Raw genomic sequence first — 24,576 nt, forward strand, 5'->3', positions numbered from 1 at the left:
AATGCCCATGAACAGAAGAACAGATAAATACAATTCAATCCATATTGAGGAATACTATACACCAACTTAATATGAATCAACTACACGTACCTCCATGGAAACCTGTCCCAAACATAATGTTGGGTGAAAAAAACACATTTTCAAGAAGATGGCTTCAGTGGGATGCCATTGATAGAAAGCCACGCAAAACCAATGACAGACATTCATTATCACACAGCATGTGGAGTGAGGGTATAAAGGACGCCCGAAATGACAAATTGCAAAGTCACGATGATGATCAGCTCTGGAAAGAGGAAGACCAAGAGGGCCAGGAAGGAGCACACGGCCAACATTTAACTGTACCTGTACACGGATTTCTTTCAAAATATTTAATGGCGATATTTGAGAAAGCTGGCATATACATTTTGCAATATGATCTGCCCTTTTCTGGACATTTGAAATATTTGCCAGGATGAGAGGGAAAGATGAAGGAGAATCTGTAGGGCAGGAGCTAGAGCTGGAGGGGCTGCTCGCTCCATCCCCCAATCCTCTTCCCCGGCGGGGGAGGACACCGGATGGACTGCCCCGCGGGCTGTAGACGTTGCCAGATGCACACTCGGCTCTGATCCTTGATGTCTGGTCTGCAGAAACCCGGGTAAGGCTCCTCCGGCAGCGGCTGCCTCCCGCGCAGCTCTGGCCATGGTGGGTTGAAGTCTGCGGTGTCTGCAAAGAATCGGGATTTGCCATACACCTTATCATTTAGAAATTGTGCCCCGGGGCCTCAACTGCCTCTTCGTCTACAGTCTGGGAGACCTAAACACGGAGACTGCTCGCAGGACTCCGACATTCCGGAGGCGTGGAGAAGCCTCACGGGGTTATCAGCGTTACCACAACAACGGTGGGGGCCGGGAATAACACCGCAGAGGCGAAAGGTCAAGTCAAACACTGATAAGTATCCGCAGCGCAGCCTCTCCTGTGTCTGGACTGTGTACCTGAGACACCCGGGATGGCTGGTTGGAGGGTAATTTTTCTTTTCACCCCCAAGTGACCTCCTACTAATGTTTCTCCTTTTTTTGGAGTGTTGCCTTGGAATGCTCTTAGCACACAATTATATGTGGTCCCACGCTTTTAAAGGATTGTGTCTGTTAACTACGGTTAAGTATGATCAGAGATGATGCGTCTCTCTAGTTTGTTTAAGCTTTAAACCACCACCACTCTCTCACCTCCCTCCAGTGCCTCGATGTGCCAACCTTAGCATGATTTGCAAATTAGGCTCGAAAGAGTCGGAATAATTAAACTCAGAATGATTAAAGACTCAGAATAATTAAGTGCCCAGAAAGCTGGTGCTGAGGGGGGTGGGGGCGAGGAATGGATAGGCTCCAAGTGTTCGTTTTCAAGAAGGGCATTGTCTGCGAGCAGCTTGACCTGTCTAGCTCCTTGCTACTCAAAGTGTGGTCCTTGGACCAAGAATCTGAGGCTCCACCCAGACTATTGGATTGGATTCTGCATTTTAATAGATCCCCCACGTGACTCTTCTGTACAGCGCGTTTGGGGAAATACTCAGTTTTACAGCCTGAGGTGACTGCCTTCCAAAAGACCACTGGCGTCCTGAGAAATAAGGTTTTCCAAAAGGGGAGACACTCCCAGGGACGTTCAGGAAGAAAAGCTTTCCTAAAAGCAACGCAAACACATTCTCTGAGATGTCCTAAATCACTGCGTTATTTGCAGATTACGTTTTGTACAAAGTTGTTATTCCTTTTCTTCCCACCCATTAGACTATGTGAGCTCGATTACAAAAAAAAAGGCAGGAGGGAGGGTGGTGGTTAAAAGTAACGTGGAAGTGCTGAGTTCTCGTTGGACCATGATCTTGTGCTGATACCCAGTGCGACCATGACCCCCCATTGTGCCTTAGTTTCTCTGACTTGGAAATAGCCCAGATCATTTCCCAGGGCCTGCACCAGGATTCGCCAGCTTATGCTTTTGAGGACTTTGAGGTCCGCGGATGAAAGGCACGGTCTAGGCGTTATTGGGGCCATGCTGCAAGGGCTGGGCCCGCTCCTGATTCAGCAGCCTCCTTGCACTAGGAGTACAGTGCGCTCACTTTTATCTCAGTCCCTGACTGCTCTGGAGGAAAGGATGGGGAAGGCAGGTAGGTGGGGCAAGGGAGATAAAGCAGCTTCATTTACCCGATGAGTCAGAGGAAGCTTCATTTGTGGCCAGTGGAGCCATTATTCACCCAACCCAGCACTCCCACCACCGGCTGAGAGGAGCAGGAATTTCTCACTTCACTTCTGTCTTGTGTGTGGGGGTGGGGGAGGGTCGTGTATCCATGTCCCCTCATCTCCCTGTGGTGGCGGCAATGACAGAATGACGTTATTAAGCTGCCCTTTGTGTAGCAATGGAAGTGAGTGGATGGCCGTGACTCTCAAAGTAATTTTTTAGAGAAAAGTATGAAATCAAATGTTGGTATATGAATGGCTCTCACAGAATCATCTTGGAGAAGTGACTGCAGACGGGCTGCTCGCAGAGCAAAACATATCTCAGGGACGACTGACTTTAGGTTTACACAAAAGCCTGAATTCCCAAAACAGCTTAGGAGGAAAAGGTGTGATTCCTCACCTTACACAGGATACTTTGGTTTTACAAAGGGACTCATTCAGGGGCACCTGGGTGGCTCAGTCGGTTTAGTGTCTGACTGTTGATTTGGGCTCAGGTCATGAGCTCAAGGACATGGTGGGATCGAAGCCTGCTGAGCCTCTGAGCTCAGCAGAAAGTCAGCTTGGGATTCTCTCTCTCTCTCCCACTTCCTCATCTCCCTCCCTCTCTCTCAAATAATAAAGAAACAAACAAATACATAAATCTTTAATAAAATAAAATAAAATAAATAAACCTTTAAAAAAAAAACCAAAAAGCAAACCGCCCCCAACCCCCCAAAAAAACAAAGGGACTCATTCAGGGCTCTTTTTTTTTTTTTTTTAAATTGCAGGAAAGAAAGGTGGCATAAAACATTCCATCTTCCCTACTGTTCCATGTGCAGGTCAGTGGCATTAAGCACACTGATGTTGTTGTCAAATCATCACTACCATCCGTCTCCAGAACTTTACCTTACAGAATAGGAGCCCTGCATCTGTTAAAAATAACCACCTCCCAGCAGCCGCCATTTTACTTTCCGTCTCTACGAATGACTATTCGTGTGTCGGTTTCCTCCTCCTTCTCTTCCCCTCCCCCTCTCCTCCCCCTCTTAGCCCTCCTCCTCCTCCCCTTCTCCTTCTTCTCCTTCTCCTCCTCCTCCTCTTCCTCCTCCTTCTTCTTCTTTTAGAATTTCCTTTCTTTTTAAGGCTACATAATATTATACTCCATTTTATTTATCCATTCATTTGTGGATGGACACGTTGGTTTTTTCCATCCTTTTGGACATTGAGAATAATGCAGCTACGAACATGGGTGCAGAAATACCTCTTTGAGTCCTTCCTTTCAATTCTTTTTGGGTAAATGTCCAGCAGTGGAACTCTAGTATCCGGAAGTAATTCTGTGTTTCATTTTTGAGAAACCACTATACTGTTTTGGTTCTAGTTTCTCCACATCCTCACCAACATGTTTTTTTCTTTTCTTTTCCTTTCTTTTTTTATTTCTTAACCAGGTCACCTTAATGGGTGTGAGATGTCTGGGTTCTTTCAAGCAGCAATATTTAAAAATGTGATTCTGTTTGTCAAAAAGCAATTTGGGCCCCAAATTTAAATAACTGGGTGAATCAAAGGATATAATAAAATCTCTAGGATCTCTTGGTGATACTTTAAAGGTGGGATGAAGCTTAGGTGCAGAAGGTGAAGTTAATTATTTACCCAAGTTTGTGGTCAGTCTCATTTTGAGTCTTGCAAGGCCCCTCTTGTGGTTCTCCCCTTTCCCATCCCTGTCCCCTTTGCAGCTCTGTCCTCTCCAACCACAGACGAGGCGATGTAGCTGCTGAGTTATTTTTGTTGTTGTTGTTGTTTAGTATTTAGGAAAAAAAAATTTTTTTTAAGTAGGCTCCATGCCCAACGTGGGGCTTGAACTCACAGCCATGAGATGGAGAGTCAAATGCTCTATTGAATGAGCCAACCAGATACCCCATGACTACTGAGTTACCAACATGGGATTGTCATCAGAGGTCACAGTTGTCCTCAAAATTTTTGAAAATAGCTTTCTGTTAATGACCTCACGGTTCACCTGTCCTTTTCTCAGTGTGTGAGGGTGGAAAGGCTTTGCTCTTAGCTCTCTTGAAGCAGGTGGAATAGTGTGGCAGACACCTACAGGCTGATGAAGCCTGTCGCTGAAGGCTGATTGATGGCAATGGGAACCACATTAGGGTACCTCATTCTACTTGCCGGGGAACTCAGTCCATCCGAGGAGGCGGGAGGTAGGGAGGGGAGAAGCAGCAGGCATGAAGGTGGCAGGAGGAGGAGGAGGCCAGTGGCCAGGAAGGGGAGACCCTGCCTGGAAGAACAGAGAAGTTTAAGTGATTAAAGCTCAGTGATTCTGGCTGATAAAGGATGCAGAGATACCGACCATAGTCATTACTGTTGCTTTGATTATATTTCCCCAGACAGGAAGCAAGAGTTCAATGTCATTTAAGCATTCAGTGGTCATTTATTGAGGACTTGCTATGGGCCATGTGCTGGAGTTATAAATGAGCATGGTGCCTGCTCTCTAGTATCTCATGTCTTTGGAAATGCCTGCTTTTAAAAAAGGCTGAGTAAGAGACACCGGGTGGCTCAGATGGTTAACCATCTTCTTCAGCTCAGGTCATGATCTCCAGGTCCTGGCATCGAGCCCCACGTTGGGCTCCCTGCTCAGTGGGGAGTCTACTTCTCTCTTTGCCTCTACTTCTCCACCTGCTTGTACTCTTTCTCTCTCTTTCCCTTTCAAATGAATGATAAAATCTTAAAAAAAAAAAGGCAAAGTAAAACTCTAAGTTAGTTTCAGAAGCATCAAAAATAATGAAGAATGTAGATTTTCATGAAGTCTTACTTGATTTTTGTTATATTGGGTACAGAGATACATGAAGTTTTTGCCTTGAGAATTCACGTTCCCAAAGGCCCATGGGGTCAAACGGCATTGAAGGCAAATAGCCAAAACTCAAACCTGGAATCCAGTGTAAGTGGGGCCCCAGCTGAGGAACTCGGGGTCAGGGTGGATGGAGAAACAGAACACAAGGCAGGGACCCAAATATCAGGGCTGGAGTCAGTGTGGGACAAGCTCGAGACCAAACATAAGTGGTCTTATGCCAAATGCCAAATGGATATGAATTAAGAATGGGAAAATTGCCTCTGATTTATTTGCTATGTAATTTTTGTGGGGGGAGTCATACTTAAAAATACAGAGGGAAATACACCAAAAATATTAACAGGATTAACCCTTGGTGGAGGGATTATGGGTAACCTGATTTTCTTCTTCATAACTTTTCATATTTTAAAATTTTATAACAAACAGTATTAATTTTATAATCTGAAAAAAAAGCTATTTTTAAAAAGATTTTATTTTATTTATTTGACAGAGAGAGAGAGAGACAGCGAGAGAGGGAACACAAGCAGCAGGAGAGGGAGAGGCAGAAGCAGACTTCCCGCTGAGCAGGGAGCCCGATGCAGGGCTCGATCTCAGGACTCTGGGATCGCAGCCTAAGCTGAAGGCAGATGCTTAACTACTGAGCCACCCAGGCACCCCAAAAATGCTATTTTTATTTTTATTTTTTAAAAATTTTTAAATTTTTAAATTAACATATAATGTATTATTTGCCCCAGGGGTACAGGTCTGTGAATCACCAGGTTTACACACTTCACATCACTCACCATAGCACATACCCTCCCCAATGTCCATAACCCAACCACCCTCTCCCTACCCACGTCCCCCTGGCAACCCTCAGTTTGTTTTGTGAGATTAAGAGTCTCTTATGGTTTGTCTTCCTCCTGACCCCATCTTGTTTCACTTATTCTTTTCCTACCCCCTAAACCCCCCACGTTGCATCTCCACTTCCTCGTATCAGGGAGATCATATGATAATTGTCTTTCTCCAATTGACTTATTTCACTCAGCATAATACCCTCTAGTTCCATCCACATTGTCACAAATGGCAAGATTTCATTTCTTTTGATGGCTGCATAGTATTCCATTTTATATATATATATATATAACATCTTCTTTATCCATTCATCTGTTGGTGGACATCTAGATTCTTTGCATAGTTTGACTATTGTGGACATTGCTGCTGTAAACATTTGGGTGCACGTGCCCCTTCAGATCACTGCATTTGTATTTTTAGGGTAAATACCCAGTAGTGCAATTGCTGGGTCGTAGGGTAGCTCTATTTTCAACTTTCAAAAATGCTATTTTTAAAACATGAAAGGAAATATGAGAAAAGGGCTGGATGATGAGAATAATGTATTTTTTTTTAAATGGTAGGAAACTGAATATTGGTAGAAGTATCCAGAAATAACACTGGAGAAGCAGGGATCATATGCCAAGCTTAACTTCGTCACAAGCTGGGAATAATCCTGTCATTTTCTCCAATCTATTTATCATATAATCGAGGAATAGATCTGAGAGAGACAGGTGTGTGTGTGTGTGTGTGTGCGCGTGTGTGCCATACTGGAAAATGACTTCTTTAATGTGATAGATAATTTCATCTTGAAATTATAGCGTGAGGGCAAACAAATATTAAGAGTTCTAATTCTTAGTTGTGACTTAAAAAAAAAAGATTTATTTATTTATTTATTTGAGAGAGAGAGAGAGAGAGAGAGAGAGAACACAAGTAGGAGGGAGAGAGAATCTCAAGCAGACTCCACGCAGAGCGGGGAGCCCTACTTGGGGCTCAATCTCACAACCTTGAAATCACCCAATCTGAAACCAAGAGTCGGACACTTAACTGACTACCTGCCCAACACCCCTTAATTCTGACATCTTTATTCATGAAAAGAAGATTTGATGTCTCTGATGAGAGAGTGACATATTCTAAAAAGAAGAAAGGTCACTAGTAACCCGAATAGAGTTTTTAAGTTTACTTTGCTAAGAGGGGAGTTTAATCCTTTAAAGACATGCATGGCTAATTTTAGAATTTAGTTTTAATGAGTATTTGTGTGTTGGTAGGGAGATAGATGGAAATCGTATTTGGGGCACAGATCCTTGTTTTAAATACAAATTCCCTCTTATTAGCCTCCTGGGAAGGGGATCTGCTTTGCTTCGCACCAAATCTCCAAACAAAAGAACCAAGGTGTTGGTCTTACAGGTGGCTGCCTGTGTTGGCAAGTGAACGCATATCCTGTCACTGGTGAAGAGGGCCTTGCTGCTTTCCACACCCATTCCAGACTTGCAAGAAAGAAAGTCTCCCCAGAAACTGGAAGGGATCCAGAAGACATGGGCAAACCTGCAGGTCTGTCTTGAGAGAGAACTGTGTTCTTTCATTTCTCAGATCTACTGAAGCCTTGAGAAGATTAATTGAGGGACTGCTTGCCTGGGAGGCATTTCAGGGAGGCAGGCTCAGTTCTGGATCAGCAATGTTCCAGGCTCTCTGGAGAGACACACATTGTACCCACCTGGGCACCTTGTGGGTAAAATCCCCCAAACCACGGCTGCTGACTTGGGGCTTTGTGGACCCTCTGAACACTTTCGGGCCTAAGAAACCCAGTAACCAAAGCCCTGGGTAAGCTCTTCCTTTCCTTGTGATGTCTTCATAATAAACTGGGGTGAATGGTTACAGCTACGTTTGAGAATTTATTGGTGTAACTCTTAATTAAATTCTCTCAATGGAAAACAAATTATTCTTCTATAACACAAAATCTGAGTTTAGAACCCATCTAGGATTTTTCAGTATCCCAGGGTCAACATAACAATCCCACTGACTTTCTTTCCAATGCAGCTGTCCTTCAGGGTGCTGGGATGGGGTTTTCCTGCCAAGGGACTCAGCTCGACAAATGTGGCCACAGAAAGAACAATATTGGTGAACGTGTTGAAAATAATAGGCAATGCCGTGCAAGATACTTGGCCCATCTTTAGCCGCCTTCATTTGCCTGAGTGAAATAAAGCAAAGAGCGGTAAGTCAGGATTATTTTTTTGGTAGATTTTGGCATTTTTTAAAAAAAAACTTTATTTATTTATCTGACGAGAGAGAGCTCACAAGTAGGCAGAGAGGCAGGCAGAGAGAGAGAGGGTCCCTGGACCCTGAGATCATGACCTGAGCTGAAGGCAGAGGCTTTAACCCACCGAGCCACCCAGGTGCCCCGATTTTGGCATCTTTATAGATAATATTTAGTTCCTAAATTTTAGGTCTATTAATGAAATTTTGTGTATACTGTGATGTAAGGATACATATACATATTACATATATATATAATATATATAAATAATAAAATATATAATAAATATATAAATAAAATAAAATAAAATATAAATATAATATATAAATAATAAAATATATAATGAATATATAAATAAAATAAAATAAAAATAAAATATATAAATATATATATCCTTCACATCTTTGTTCTTTTATATATATAAAATATATGTTCTTATATATATGTGTATATATATTATATATATGTGTGTGTGTGTATATATGTTAAGTGGGTGATCCTTCCTAAACTGTGTATGTGTATATATGTGTATATATATTATGTGTATATATATGTGCATATATATACATGCATATATAATATATATGAATATATATGAAGGATATATATATATCCTTCACATCTTTGCTCATATATATATATTTTTTTGTTCATATCCATATTATAGATATGAACAAAGATGTGAAGGATATGTATATCCTTCACATCTTTGTTGAAAATCAATTGATCATAAAGGTAAGGGTTTATTTCTGGATATTCTGTTCTGTTCTATTGACCCATCTGTCTGTACTTTTGCTAATACAAGACTGTCTTAATGTCTATGGCTTTATAGCAAGTTTTGAAATCAGGTAGTGTAAGTCCTCCAACTTTGTTCTTTTTCAAAATGGTTTGGCTCTTCTAGGTTCTTTACATTTCTTTTTTTTAAAGATTTATTTATTTATTTTAGAGTTAGAGAGGGGAATGCAGAGGGAGAGGGAGAGAATCCTCCAGCAGATTCCCTGCTGAGCACAGAGCCTGATATGGGGCTCAATCCTAGGATCCTGAGATCATGACCTGAGCGGAAATCAAGAGTCAGAGGCTTAACTGACTGAGCCACCCAGGTGACTGCGTTTTTTGCATTTCGTATAACTTTTAGGGTCATGTCATCCAGCTCTATGAAAAAATGCTGGGATTTTGATAGGGATTTCATGTAATTTCTAGATCAGTTTAGGAAGGATCACCCTCTTAACAATATTGAGCTTTCTAATCTATGCACATAGTATGTCTCTCCATTTATTCAGACCTTCAGATAGATATCTTGGCAATGTTTTATGGTTTTAGTGCATAGTTCTTGCATTTGTTTTGTTAAATTTATTCCCAAGTATTTTTTGATGCTATTGTGAATGGAATTGTTTTATAATTTTAGTTTTGAATTATTTATTGCTAGTATATTGAAATGCAATTAGTTTTATGTATTGGTCTTTTTATCCTGTGGCCTTGATCAGGTTTACTAATTCTAGTGAGTTTTTGGGAAACTCCATAGAATTTTCTACATACAGGATCATGTTGTCTCTAAACGAAGACAGTTATACTTCTACCTTTTCCAATCTGTATACCCTTTGTTTGTTTGTTTTTTTCTTGAGTATTTCACTTGCTAGAGATTAGTCTCTAGTTGAATAAAGGTATTAAGAGAAAATATCCTTCCCTATTCCCAGTCTCAGTGGGAAAACATTAATTTTTTCAGTCTTATTTACTTATTTTTATTTTTTCACTTGTGGTGAAACAGAAAAGTCATAACATAAAATGTATCATTTTAACTGTTTTTAAGTGGACAGTTCAGCAACATTAATATCTTCACATTGTACGACTGTCACAACGTGACGTACAATATACACATCAACTGTACAATGTTGCGTGTTTTCCAACACGTCATTGCCATCCATCTCCAGAATTCTTACTCTCCCTGCACTGAAACTCTGTGCTCATTAAACACTAACTCCCCATCTCCTTGTCTTTCCAGCCCCAGACAACCACCATTCTACCCTTTGCCTCAACAAATTACACTATTCTAGGTGCTTTGTATCAGTGGAATCATACCGCATTTGTGTTTTTTTGTGATGGGCTTATTTCACTGAGCATAATGTCCTCAAGTTTCCTCCATGCTGTAGCATGTCAGAAGTTCCTTCCTTTTAAGGTTGAATCGTATTCCATCGTTATGTTCAGACTTTACTAATAAGTATAGTGATAACTGTCAAGTGTTCATAGATGCCCTGTAGCAAATTGAGGAAGCCTCCTTTGAGTCCTAGTTTATTAAGAGGTTATATCATGAATATAATTGGATTTCGAGCAATGATTTTTCTATAGCTATTGAGGACCATGTGGGTTTTTTTTTTGGTCCTTTATCCTATTAGTATAGTGAGTTTCGTTATTGGATTTCTGGATGTTAAAACAACATTGCATTCCTGGGATAAATCCTACTTGGTCATGGTATATAATCCTGTGCTACTTTCTAAGAGTTACATAGATCAAGCTCTTACCTGAAGGTCTGTGATCCATTTGGAATTACTTTTTCTATATGATGGAAGGAAGAGGGTTCAGAATCGTTACTTTGCATGTGGATATCCAGTTGTCCCAGTGCCATTTGTTGAAAAGACTGTTTTTCCCCTTTGAAAGATCTTGGCAGCCTAATTGAAAATCCATTGGCTATAAAGTAGGGTTTATTTCTGGACTCTCAACTCTGATCCATTGTTCTATATTTCGATCCTTATGCCGTACACTAACTTGATTCCATATCTTTGCCTTAAGTTTTGCAATCAGGAAATATGAGTCTGTTCGTTTTCACTATCGTTTTCGGTAATCTGGATCTGGCCTTTCTTAAAGTCCTTTTAACTTCACTTCACCTGGGAGAAACTGCCTTCGCTGAGTTGTGAATTAGGGTTATGCATAATGCCGGTGGTTCTTAAGCTTGGCAATGTCCAAGAATCACCTAGGGAGCTGCCAATGAAGAGCCCCATCCAACACCAGTGAAGTGAGAACCTCCGTAGTATGAGGCTTGAGGACTATTAGAAGAACTGCCCAGCTACGCTCAACCCAGTTTGCTGACTCTGAGAAGAATGAGCACGTAAAATGGTGGTGGTTCTGACCTTCGGGCTGATTTGTTACACAGCAGTATATAATGGATATGCAATGTGTTTCGGAGGGTCTAACCTTGTCTAGAGAGTTTTCCTTTAATGCTTCGCTTTTGCTATAAGAATGTATGATAGGGATAGTGTGTACTCTATCATGAGTTGGGGAGGGTAGACGTGACTATGAAATTATGCATAAGGTATATATTTTAAAACTAAATTTTTAGAAAAGCTAAGCTTCCCTTGAGAAAGTTTCTTTTCTTCTTTAACAATCAGAACTATGTAACTGACCAGGTTTTCCTTTTCTGTTTGACCGGTAGTAAACAAAAAGTAAAAATTAAGGCTTAATCATAGTAACTATATAATTCCTTATAGTCTGCAATTTATGATTTTTCTGTTCCTTGTCTGTTATTTACTTTTATTTTACTTATGTTTATGTTGTCTATGATCCTATTATTTTATTCTTATTTATACTCAGTCATGTTATTGTAGCTATCTTTGTGGCAAATCACTTTATTTATTTACATATTTATTTATTTATGTATTTATTTATTCATTTTAAGTAGGCACCTCACCCAACATGGGTGAACTTGAACTCACGACCCTGAGATCTAGAGTGGCACGCTTTACTGACTGAGCCAGCCAAGTGCTCCTCTTTGTGGTACATCACTTTAAACCCCTTGTGGGAAGAAGTGGGCCATTAATAAATGCATGTAAGACGTTGACTTTTCCTTTAGAGAGTCAAAGATAGTGGGAAGAACTTTCTGTTCTCCATTAATATATGTTTTGAGTGCCGAGATGAGACATGATAACTGGCTTGGGGTGAGAACACAGGACAGGAAAAGCGAGGTAAACCTTGATCAACTCAGTCAGGGACGAGGATCCTGTGGAGTCATCTACCATTTATCAGTCATCTCCTGTGCTGGAGACCTGCCTAAACCACTGTATTAAAAAACCGGGCTGGGTAAGGATGGCTGCTGGAGTTTGTGGACTTGGTGATTGTTTTCATATCTGTAAAATGGGTTGATCAAGCCTCCTTCACAGGAACTTTGAGAGGATTAAATGAGGTAATATGTTGAGAGTACCCACCAGAGTGTAACACAGGCAGGTTTGTAAATATTATCTCCTTTCCTCATCCCTTTCTTCAATTAGATGCTGTGATAACTTCCTAAAGCTATGATTGTTATACAAAAAGAATGGACTTTGTTGAATGTGCAAATGAACTTTGCCCTGTCTGGTCAGAGAATTTCTAATCTTTTTTTGGTAGGGAGTAGGGGCAATGGGTGGGGGACAGGGAATGAGAAGCAGGGAACCCCTTGTGGCTCAGGATAGACACTAGAAGCTTTGTGTGGAATCGTCATTCTAAGACCTTGACTAGCAGAAACATTCTTTATTTTGAGAGGGGAGACAGGCTGAGGGAGAAAGAGTATCTCAGACAGACTCCTTGCTGAGACTGGAGCCTAGCGAGGGGTTTGATCTCATGACCCTGAGATCGTGACCTGAGCCAAAATCAAGAGTTGGCCCCTCAACCAGCTAGGTCACCCAGGAAGAAACATGTTCATGCTGGAAGACATTAGAAGAGAAAATAGATCCATAGCAGGGGAAGCAATGAGGTGTGGAATGAGAATTGCCAGCAGCAGCCTTCCTTGCAGAAGAGCCGATAGGCTACAGGGAAGAGAACACTATTGCCTAATAACCATCCCTTCTCCAGATTGCATTTCCTTGTGCTTCAGATCTACCTGCCCGCACCCCTTACTCTCCCACACCTTCTCAGTCTTGACCCAGGACACCAGCTGGCCAAAAGCAGCGTCACTCAGCCCGTTAGGAGTTGCCCCAATACCCTCCACTTCTGATTGTCCTTGTTCTGCCGTGCTTGCCTGTAATAAACTGACAATTTTTTAAAAGATTTTATTTATTTATTTAAGAGAGGGAAAGTGTGTGTGTGTGTGTGGGTATGCACCACGGTTGTGCCCGTGCACAATAAAGAGATAGAGAAAGACAGCTAGCATGAGCAGATGGAAGGAAGAGAGGGAGAGGGAGAAACAGACCCCGCTCTGAGCAGGGAGCCCAACTCTGGGCTCCATCCCAGGACTCTGGGATCATGACCTGAGCTGAAGGCAGATGCTTAACCAACTGAGCCACTTAGGCACTCCAAAACTGACAGAATGTTTAAAAAATGGAGATGGGGGGGGGTGGTAAGGCAAGAGACATTCTTCTTTTGAGGTTACTGATTCTCAAAAGAGTATAGCTGAGCTTGAAGATTTTTTGGTTCGGTTGTTCCTAGGACTCCTCATTCTACCTCGATCACTTTTTACAATCCAATAACCCAATTTATGTTTGTATTTTGAGATGAAGATGAATTGCCTGTGTGGTGGCATCTTTTATTAAGTAGTGAGGAGAAATCCCAGGCTTTACCTCAAGTTTTCCATTTTTGTTCTCACCTCCCTCTCATAGCAACATAGATCTCTAGGGAGTTCTCCCAAACCCGCCACTCTGTTCATGTCTTGGCACACACTGCTCACTCTTCTGGAACATTGTCCCGACTTCTGTATGCCATGAAAACGTCTACCCAGTGTTCAGTATTCCCATTTCATTTTCTCAGGAAGGCTATCACCACCCTCCAACCCCTGTCCACTTCTGCTCTCTGTGCCTTTGTCAGACTTTGTTTTAATGGTTTACTCATAGGACAATACCCCATGATTTACCTTGAGTTCCCTGAATACGAAATCTCTGGATTATTCAAATTTGTATATCATTATGATTCAAATCTGTATAAGTATTTGCTAAAATACAGATTTGAATACATTTGAATATAAATGCTGTCCCTTATACAAGTGGGCATGATAGGCATTTCTGCAATTTTATGGTAAAAGAGAAAAAAAAACTCATGAGGGAAATTTCTGAATGAAGGTACTTCCACAACTTAACCCTCAAGAGTGGAGTTATTCCATCTCAGTGGTTGGTTCAAATGAAAATGACACCCTTTGGGGGACATTCCCAAAAAAGCTAGTAAATGTTCTCAAAGTTTTTTGTTTATCTGTAGGATGGCATGATGCCGTAAAATATATAATTATACATGGGAAGTATGTAAGATGCTGGATCATTAAAGATGTGATGCTAATTGAATCCATCTCCCCACAAGAGTGTCTCTTAGCAATTAGTATTTAGGACCTGCTGTGGGGTGTAGCTGCACAGTACAATTTAAATCAGAAGAAAGCAATGAACACACAAGAAAAGTCAGCAAACCAGCCATCACATCAAACTTACCCAAATGTCACTTGCACAGAAGTACATATCTTTTTTTAAGTCTCTCTCAATTTTTCATCATAATGGCTTGACTCATTGCTTCTTATTTGTGCTTCCCAGGTGGATTATTTCATTTGGTTATTATTTTTTTTAAGTTTGTTTGTTTATTTGTTAATAATCTCTACACCCAGTTTGGGGCTCGAACTCACGACCCAGAGATCAAGTCCCATGCTTTTCCCACGGAGCCAGCCAGGCACCCTGCAGGTGGCCTGTTTGATTTAGTAGGTTTAAACATTTAAGGACATGGGCGATTTGCAGGCAGCTCGCGCCTCAGTTCTATGGTGGATACCCTTGAAAATCGGTTCCCAATCCAACTGAAGGTTTAAAATCATTCAGATGAAAGGGCAGATGTATTCAAAGAGGCTTGAAGCAAATAAACGGCCACGTGTGCTCTCTTTTAAACACGTGTCCCGTCTTAAAATTGAACTTAGACTTCATTAGTATTCTGTGGAGGTCACTTTTTCTCCTCCCAATCACCTCCTCCTTCTTCTTTCCCCAGCTCAGAAGGGCTGGGATTGTCTGTGTTCCACGGACATATTTTGAGTCTGGATGTTGTGTGCCAAGCGCTGCAGAGGACTTTATCTCAATGCTCCTAGAGTCCTATTTCTAGGCATCCTAGAGTCGGGTTGCAACACCGAGGCGCTGGGAGCCAGTGCCAGGGGTGGAGGGAGGAGTAGAGCAGCGCTATCCTGATACAGCTGGGGAACCCCTGAAAACCCTCAGGGGAGTACTTAAAGTCACATCCCATCGTGAAGGAAGCGTGCCTCTGTGTCACTGTCTCTCATGATAGCAGAGTTTGTAATGCTGTAGAATAGAAAGCAGACGTGTTTTGACTTAAAGTAAATTTAAAAAGTATGCAAGCCATCTGCCTCTTTCTTTTTCTTTTTTTTTTTTCCTTTTTTTTTGTGCAGAAGAGGGGCTGGACGAGTAAATATATATTTTTTAAATTTTATTTATTTGACACAGAGAGAGATAGAGAGCACAAGCAGGCAGAGTGGCAGGCAGAGGGAGAGGTAGAAGCAGGTTCCATGCTGAGCAGAGAGCCCTACATAGGTATCGATCCTGGACCCTGGGATCATGATCTGAGTTGAAGGCAGACACTTAAGAGACTGAGCCACCCAGACACCTCGGAGAGGCTGGGAAAATAAACATTTTTGAGCTAAGCAAGTTTTCAGGCACCTGTTAGCTGAGACTTTTTTTTTAAGTAATACTCCCATATTTGATAGGGGACTTTAGCTTCAGCATGAGAGAGGAAATAAGTGTGACCAGAATGATAAAACTTGGGCATAGAAAGTGACCTTAGAGTTATATCTTGGCATCTTGGGGTGGCCCAGAGAGCCCATGGGTCAGTGTCATATCTTCAAGGGTCAATGTTCTCCCACATTGGCTGGAGCAAGTCTTCTCTGCCTATTTTATTTCATTTTTTTTTTGTTTTTTGTTTTTTGTTTTTTGTTTTTTTTTTGTATGTAGTGCCTAGCATAAAATATCTTTGAAACAAAAGGCTGGCCATTACCATACACTGTCCCAGTAACTACGCATTTGAAGAGCGCCATATCCACGTTGCATTTCTTTTTCCTCCTTGCTTCTGCCAATTCCTGTTTCATTTCATTTTATAAGTTTTTTTTTTTATTGTGGTGAAATAGAGGTAAATAACAGACTTCACCATTTGCCATCTTACCCTCTTTTCGGTGTACAATTCAATGACATTAAGCACATCCACCGTTATTGACTCCCAAAACTTTTCCACCACCCAAACAGAAACTCTATAAGCATTAAGTCATAACTCCCCATTCTCCCACTCCCATCCCCTGGAAACCCCGATTACCCTTTCCGCGTCTCTCAATTTTCCTATTCTAGATGTTTTCTATAGGTGGAACCGTACAATACTTGACCTTCTGTGTTTGGCTTATTTCCTTTTACATAATGTTTTCAAGGTTCCTCCATGTTGTATCAGAACTTCATTCCTTTTTTTAGGACCAAATAATATTTCATTGTATATATACACAATGTTTTGTTTATCTATTCATCTGAGGCTAGTCGCTTGGGTTGTTTCTACTTTTGGCTACTGAGTAATGCTGCAGTAAACCCTGGTGGACAAGTATCTGTTTGAATACTTGTTTTCAGTTCTTTGGGGTCTATACCTATGAGTGCAATTGCTGGGTCATATGGTAATTCTGTGCTTAGTTTTTTGAGAGAAACACCGGTTTTTCACAGTGGTAGCACCATTTTACATTCTCATTCCAATTTCTCTACATATTCACCAACACTTGTTGTTTTCTGTTTTTTTATTTGTTCATTTTTTGTAATGACCATTGTAATGGATGCGAGGTGGTAATTCACTGTGGTTTTGATTTACATTTCCCTAATGATTAATGATGGTGAGCATTTTTTTATGTGCTTGATGGCCATTTGTGTATCTTCTTTGGAGAAATGTCTAAGTCCTTTACCCATTTCTTAAATTTGGTGGTTTGTCTTGTTGAGTGTTGGGAGTTCTTTATATAATCTAGATAGCAAACCTTTATCAGATCTGAGAATATTTTCTTCCATTCTATAGCTTGTCTTTGTTTTCTTGATAATGTCTCTGGTGCACAAAATTTTTTAATTTTTAATTTTTTAATGGCTAGATCTGATTTATCTATTTTTCCTTTTGTTGCTTGTGCTTTTGATGTCATACTTAAGAATTCATTGCCAAATCCAAGGTCATAAAGATTTACTCCTGTGTTTTTTTTCCTAAGAGTTTTATAGTTTTAGACCTTCTAATTTGGGTCATGGATCCGTCCCAGTTAATTTTTGGGTATGGTGTATGATAGGGGCCCAACTTCATTCTTTTGCATGTGGAAGGAAATCCAGTTTTCCCAGCAACATCTGTTGATAGGACTGTTCTTTCCCGTTTGGATGGACTTGGCTTTCTCGCTGAAAATCGTTTGACCGTAGACACATGAACTTATCTTTAGACTCCATTCTATTCCATTGGTTGATCTGTCTGTCCTTATCCCTGCACCACACTCAAATGATTACTGTACTTTTGTAATAAGTTTTGAAGTTTTGTGATAAGTTCTTCTTTCTCACGTTTCTTTTCATTATTCATGGCTCCTTGCAACTCCATAGGCACTTGAGAATCAACTTTTACATTTTTCCAAAAAACCCTTGCTGATTTTCCTTTGTTCTTTTCCCTTGGGGAGCACTCGAACAACTGCCTTCCTCCCCGAGGGCCACCCTGGTACCAGCTCCTCTCAGGCATGATCTTATCACAGGGCTTCCCAGGACAGGTTAATCATCTTCTTGGATGCAGACTGCCAAGAGTCTGGTCCACTCAACCCTTTTATCAACATTATACACATGAGGATGAGGCAACTTTGAGTTCCCACCCATGAAGCTCCTTTTGGAGGTTTAAGAATCTCTTCTGACTTGGGGCTCATGCTTTTTTGAGCAGCATTCAGGAAGTGCAGAGCAAACTGGTGGGACTGGGACTTAGAGGCCACATCTACGAATTGAAATGAATATGCTTATATTCTATCTCTGCCCTTTTCATCCACTAACTCCATTTACGTGGACCTTTGGGGTGTTGGCTATTGTCTCAGCATGAATTTGTTGAGCACTTAATATGCACTAGGTTTTGTAGTATGACAAATACATAAGAAGTTCCAAATCCATAACTTCAAGGAGTTTAGAGTCTCATAGGGGAGTTTGCATGGCATATAAATGTTCCAAACATCACAAACAAGAGCATATTACCTTATTTAATATCATACACATCTTGTAGTATAAATACATGTGATTAGGGCTCAGCCAAGAGTGCCCCATGAGCTGTAGCACTACCGAGAGTTGTGTGGACAAGAAAGTATATGAATTAGGTCTTGAAAGCCAGGTAGAATTTCCAAAAGTATGGAAGAAGGGAGGGGAACTCCTTGTAGGTACAAGAGGTATGATTAGGGGAGATAACCACAAAATCCAAGACATGGTGGGAGTGAATTTAATGCCTCTGCCAACTAATAGGAATCTTAGTGCAACCCACTCATATTCAAGTGCAGAGTAGACCCAGCTGCAGGGTGGGGACAAATTAAGAGGGCCCTGAATCAGAAGGAATTGTTTGGAGTCACTGGTGTCCCAGGACCTATGAGATCATCTTATGCAGGTTTTGGTAGCCAGTTTCCAGAGGGCTCATTGTTCTCAAGGTAGCATATGACCCTCATGGCCACATCAACTGGGTGCAGGTGCTTGAAACAATCCCCCAGGCACACCCATCTGTCTCCAGCTTTTATTCTGTGGTCACCACCCTGGTCAAGACTCTTGTCATCCCACACCCGGAATGACTGAGATGGTCTTTCACCTGCTCTGTCTGGCCCCAGGCTCACCTCTGCTCCAAACCACGGGGCAGAACATTGCCATTGAATGTGCTTACAATGACATCAACATCATGGTGTTCCTTTGCTCAAGAGTGTCTTAGAGGTTGGATCTCCACGATCTTTCTCACTTTATGTGTCCTGCAAACTTCCTGCAGGACCATAAACATGCCATTAAAATGTGTTACATTTATTCAGCTTTTCACCCATTTCCTGGCCATCTGGTACACCTTAGGCACAGACAGTGTGATTGGCTGAATTGTGTGCCCTCAAAATTCATACATCAAAGTCCTATCCCCCAGGACCTCAGAATGTGACTGTATTTGGAGACAGGGTCTTTGAAGAGGCGATTAAATTAAAATTAAGTCAGTAGGGTAGACTCTAACCCAATCTGACTGGTGTCCTTATGAGAGGAGGAAGTTAGGACACAGATAGACACAGAGAGACCACCATGTGAAGATCTGGAGAGCAGAAGGCATCTGCAAAACCAGGGAGAGAGGCTCCAGGAGAAACCAGTCCTGCCAACACCTGGATCCTAGACTCCCAGCCTCCAGAATGGAGAAAATAAATGTGTGTTGTTTAAATGTCCCCCAATCTGTGGTACTCTGTTGTGGAAGCCCGAGAGGCTGGACACAGGCACGTTGCCAGTTGTCTCTCAGTAGCAGCACCTCTCCCTTCACATGCCACACTCATTCCCTCCACTTCCCTCACATGTCTGCTCCTCTGCCTGCCTTCATCTAGACCGACTTCCTCCTCAAGCCCAGCTCAACCCCTCAGGCCTTCTCTGCCCACCCCAACCAGCGGGGCTCTCTTTCCTTCAATTATAACATCCATCCCAATTTATTCTCACATCCTCTTTTGTGCATTGTCTTCTCCCTCAAGCTCATAAAACTTCCCAAGGTCAATGTCCGTGTGACTTTCCCCTTATCTCCTTCGAAGAGAGAGAGCGAAGGTGTGAAGGAAGGAAAGGAACCAAGAGTGACTGATTTCTGCATGTTTGCCTTGAGCTGCTGTGTGGACTGTGGTGCGTAGTGAGATAGTAAAGACTGAATGAGGAAAAGATTTGGGTACTTACATGTGTACACACTATTTTCTTATAAAAATGGTATTATGCTATACAGTAGTCCCTCCTTATCCATGGGGGATATGTTCCAAAAAACCCAGTGGATGTCTGAAGCCACAGATAGTACCCAACCCTATATATACTATGTTTTTTTCTATACATGCATACCTATGATGAAATTTAATTTATAAATTAGACACAGTAAGAGACTAATAATAACTAATAATAATAAAACAATTATGGGAATATACTGTAACAGAAGTTAGGTGAATGTAGTCTCTCAAAATATCTTACTGTACTCACCCTGCTTCCTCTTGTGACGGTGTGACATGATCAAATATGTATGTGAGGAGATAAAGTGAGGTGAGCAATGTCGGCATTGTGATGTAGCGTTAGGCTCCTACCAACCTTCTGCCAACATATCAGAAGGAGGATCAAATGCTTCTGGACTGAGGTTGACTGTGGAAAGCTGAAACTGCAGATAAGGGGGGACTACAGTCCATATTGTTTTGTAACTCAGTTTTCTAACCTAGTGATACTCATATGACATCTTCCAAGTAGTATTTACAAATCTACCACATTCTTCTTTTTACCAGTTTTAATTCACTTTATGTGAATTATGTGGGGGCAATAGCCAAAATATGGAAATAACCCAGATGTCCACTGACGGATGAATGGATAAAGAAGATGTGGATCTCTCTCTCTCTCTCTCTCTCTCTCTCTCTCTCTGTGTGTGTGTGTGTGTGTGTAATGGAATATTACTCAGCCATCAAAAAGGATGAAGCTTTGCCATTTCAATGACATGGATAGAACTAGAAGGTACTATGCTAAGTGAAATCAGTCAGTCAGAGAGAGACAATTATCATGTACAACTTCACTCATATGTGGAATGTAAGAGACAAAACAGATGAACATAGGGGAAGGGAAGGAACAATAAGATGAAAACAAAGAAGGAGATAAACCGGAAGAGGCTCTTAACATTAGGGAACAATTGGAGGGTTGCTGGAGGGGAGCTGGGTGGGGGATACGGTAATTGGATGATGGGCATTAAGAAAGGCACTTGAAGTAATGAGCACTGGGTGTTGCATGCAGCTGATAAATCACTAAATTCTAGGGGTGCCTGTGTGGCTCGGTTGGTTGAGTGGCTGCCTTCAGCTTGGGTCATGATCCCAGGGTCCTGGGTGGGATAGAGCTCCATGTCAGGGTCTCTGCTCAGTGGGGAGTCTGCTTCTCCCTCTCCCTCTGCCCCTCCCACCCATTTGTGTGCTCTCTTTCTCTCAAATAAATAAATAAAATCTTTTAAAAAATCACTAAATTCTACCTCTGAAACTAATAAGACAGTCTATGCTAATTTCATTGAATTTAAATAGAAAATTTAATTTAAAAAATAAACCAACCAAAAAAAACTGTGGGTGGCCACAGCTGGAGCCTGGGGCCTCTACGTGGAGACTGGTGTGGGTCTTTACAAGATGGTCAGTGAATCCCTACTAGAGAGACTTGGTAAACACGGTCTCTTTCCAGACGTCAGGGGTGGGACAGCTGTAGGTCTTGGAAAGGTGTCAGAAGTGGCCTTGACGAAGTTGCCCAGGGTGGCAGTGCAGTACCTGGCTGAGGGGGAGCAATCGTCTATACTGGCCATCATCAGTAGCTTCTTGGGCACAGGGGTTGAGACAATGCTAGTGCCACTGGTGGCAGGGGTGGGAGGTGCCCTGGCACAGCCACGGCAGCTGGTCACCTTGCCTGGGACAGTGTGGAGCTTGCTGATCTTGTTCCTCTGGTAACCTCGCCGCGTGTAGATGATGGAGATCTTAACCAGGGTGATGGCCCCATGGATGGTAGTGGTCACCTCTTTGGAGCACTTAACACCCAGACCAACATGTCCATTGTAAAATCTAATGATGGCAAATGCCTTGAACCTGGTTGCCTGGCCAGCATGGGTCTGCTTGACACAGGCATACTCTCCAAAACCAGGAAAAAAGTCAATGATCTCAGAGTCCTTGATGGGCCAGAAGAAGAGACAGATCTCCACAGACTTGATCTTCATGTCCTTGACCAGGTGACCCAGATTGGTGATGGTGCTTGGCCTTGCCCTCAGTGTTGCCTCTGCGACCTCTCATTCCAGACCTCCCTCCTGTAGCACTGGCATCATCCACCACTCCGTATTTTCTTGGAGAAGAAGCTACCACATTCTCTTTAATATGCATAGTATTCCATGTATTTTTAGCAGGAAAAACATCAATGGCATTAATTTTACTAAAACTCTTAAAATCTATAATGTGGGTGAATATACACTTTATTCCAAGACTGGTCTAGGTTGCCTTCAGAAAGCAAGGATGAGTTAGAGCTCAAACTCTCGATGGGAAGGACCACAGAAGCCATGCCTGGAGCTCCCATGTTTTAGACACACAGAAACAGAGACCTGGGTGGGCTTTAATGACTTTTCTAAGGTCATTGCAGTGGTAACTGCTCAAACCGGTGAAGAATCCAAACTTCCCGTGTCGTTCCCACTCTATCCCGGTTCTGCTGAAACAGAGACCAGGGATCCCTTTCCTGGGACTGCTGTGCTGGGTTCTATTCCTTTAGTCTAAGAGTCATTTTTATTAACAAGAAATCAAAAAACATAGAACTAAATGTGGCCCTGGAGGTCAGCTGGTCTAACATCATCTTATAGATGAGCGCACTGAGCGTTTCCTGGGGAGGGTTCTGAACATGATAAATACGTCATATGATGAAATTATATAGCATGTGGCCTTACTGTCAGGCTTTGTGTAAAATCATAAATCTGGGGCACCTGGGTGGCTCAGTCGGTTGAGGGTCTGACTCTCAGTTTCGGCACAGGTTGTGATCTCAGGGTTGTGAGATCGAGCCCCTCCCCCCCACATGGGACTCACACTCAGACTAAGTGTGGGATGACTGGAATCCAGAGGAGAGCTTCCTACAGCCTTCAACCCTACAAGCCAGGTGACGGCTGGGTTGTGTCTTGAAGAACACGAGGAGGTGATGCGGAAAGCGTCAGGGAGCGAAGTGGAGGTGGGTCGGGGTGATTAGAGGCCTGGAGAACAGCCGGTGCAAGGCTTGGGTCTGTGCAAGGGCCTGCCACACTTGGCGGACTGCTTGCTTTTCTCTTGGGGCTCCTCAGAGCAGTAAGAGGAACAGCTGCGCCACGGCATGCACGGCCTTACAGTCTACGCAAAAAAACCCCCCCAAAAAACAAAACAAAACAAAACAAAACCCGAAACTAAAAAAACAAAAATAACAAAAAACCCCACAAGCAATAACAAAATTTTATTCTGACAGTTACTGGCTTTGGAAAAGTGTAGTTGGGATCACACGGGTTTTTATCGAGCTCATGGGGGGCGTTGAGAGCACTGGACTTTATTCTTGTGTCCCTGCAGCCAGGGGCCAGGTAGGAAATTTCTTTATTAATTCAAGCCAAAGAAATTCATAAACGTTTAATTTTATAATCTTTTGCAGGTGAGAAAACTGATGTTCAGAGAAGCTGAAGCAGCCTCCGCAGAGGTACGCAGGTAGCAAGAAGAGCGGAGACGGCAGGCTGCCTGCCTCAGCGCAGCTCCCTGGATGGGGGTGTCCAGAGCTAACGTAGAGCAAGGGAGGACGAGCAGCGAGGACAAATGTGAGGGCTACCTCAGACGCAGATTTTTGAGGACCCAGGTGCGGGGTGAAAAAGAGGAAAGCATCTGGAATTGTCCAAAGTTTCTGGCCTGGACAGTGAGAAGTGGTGACATTTGCTGTGGTGGGGAAAGGAAGGAGGAGCTGGAGAAAGGAAGGGAGCACAGGCTGTGTGCTGATACAGGGCAGAAAAGGGTCGATGACATGGGGAGCCCAAAGCCCCCAGCAGGTGTGCAAGAGTGAGGCAGGGCATCTGGTGAAGGGTATTGGGAAAAAGGTCCAACCAAGCAGGCCAGGTCATTTTGGATGGGGATAAAAGCACTTTGGGCAGGTGACGTTGCAAGGGAGAACATTCTAGAGAGAAGAAACAGACGGGCATGCAGGAGGTTATATTGAGGGAGAGACAGCGGTAGATTTTGGTGAAGGTGTGCTCACCATCTGTGACCTTGAATGGCAGGCAGAGTAAGGCTCTTTGGGCTGAGGAGTAGAAATCCTTGGCTGGGCTTGAGGAAGGGAAATCTGTCAGGGTTGATCCAGGTTGATTTGGGATGGGTAGAGAATGGAACTGGGGAGACCAGCTAGGAGGGTTTGCAATGGTGCATCGGGAAAGGGGGTGGGAGCCTGGATTGGGTGGGGACACAGATGTGGGACAGAAGAGGGCAGTGTGAGAGATCAGTGCACATGAGGTCGATGTGCTTTCAGAACCAGATGTGAAACTAAAGATGAGGAGGTCGTCCAAGATCACTTTGAAAGTTTTGAGCTTGGGTTGAAAGAATTCAGTCCGGTTTTGGCAATGCTAACTTATGACAGCAATCACCTCTCCAGGCAGGGTGGCCCAGAGGAAGGTTGAAAGTTAGTCCAGAGAAAGTTCAAGACCAGAGGTAAAGTCTTGGGGTCGTCCTCCTGGTGGTCATAACTGAAGTCTTGCCAAGGGCTCGCATTGTTGAGGGTAGAGTGGACAGACACAGAGCAAAGGACTAGAAACAGCCTTATGACGCAGCCCATGGATAGAGGAGGTGGTGGAGGGGAGAATTGGGGCAAAATTTA

General features: G+C 42.6%; 1 pseudogene; it reads right to left on the minus strand.

The window, feature by feature from the left end:
* Window positions 1-490: 490 nt before the first annotated feature.
* On the minus strand, window positions 491-23,069 carry LOC111156678 (annotated as a pseudogene).
* Between the last annotated feature and the right edge of the window lie 1,507 nt (window positions 23,070-24,576).

This window comes from Enhydra lutris, unplaced genomic scaffold, assembly GCF_002288905.1.
Source record: "Enhydra lutris kenyoni isolate GAN:26980312 unplaced genomic scaffold, ASM228890v2 scaffoldscaffold48, whole genome shotgun sequence".
NCBI classification, from domain to species: Eukaryota; Metazoa; Chordata; class Mammalia; order Carnivora; family Mustelidae; genus Enhydra; species Enhydra lutris.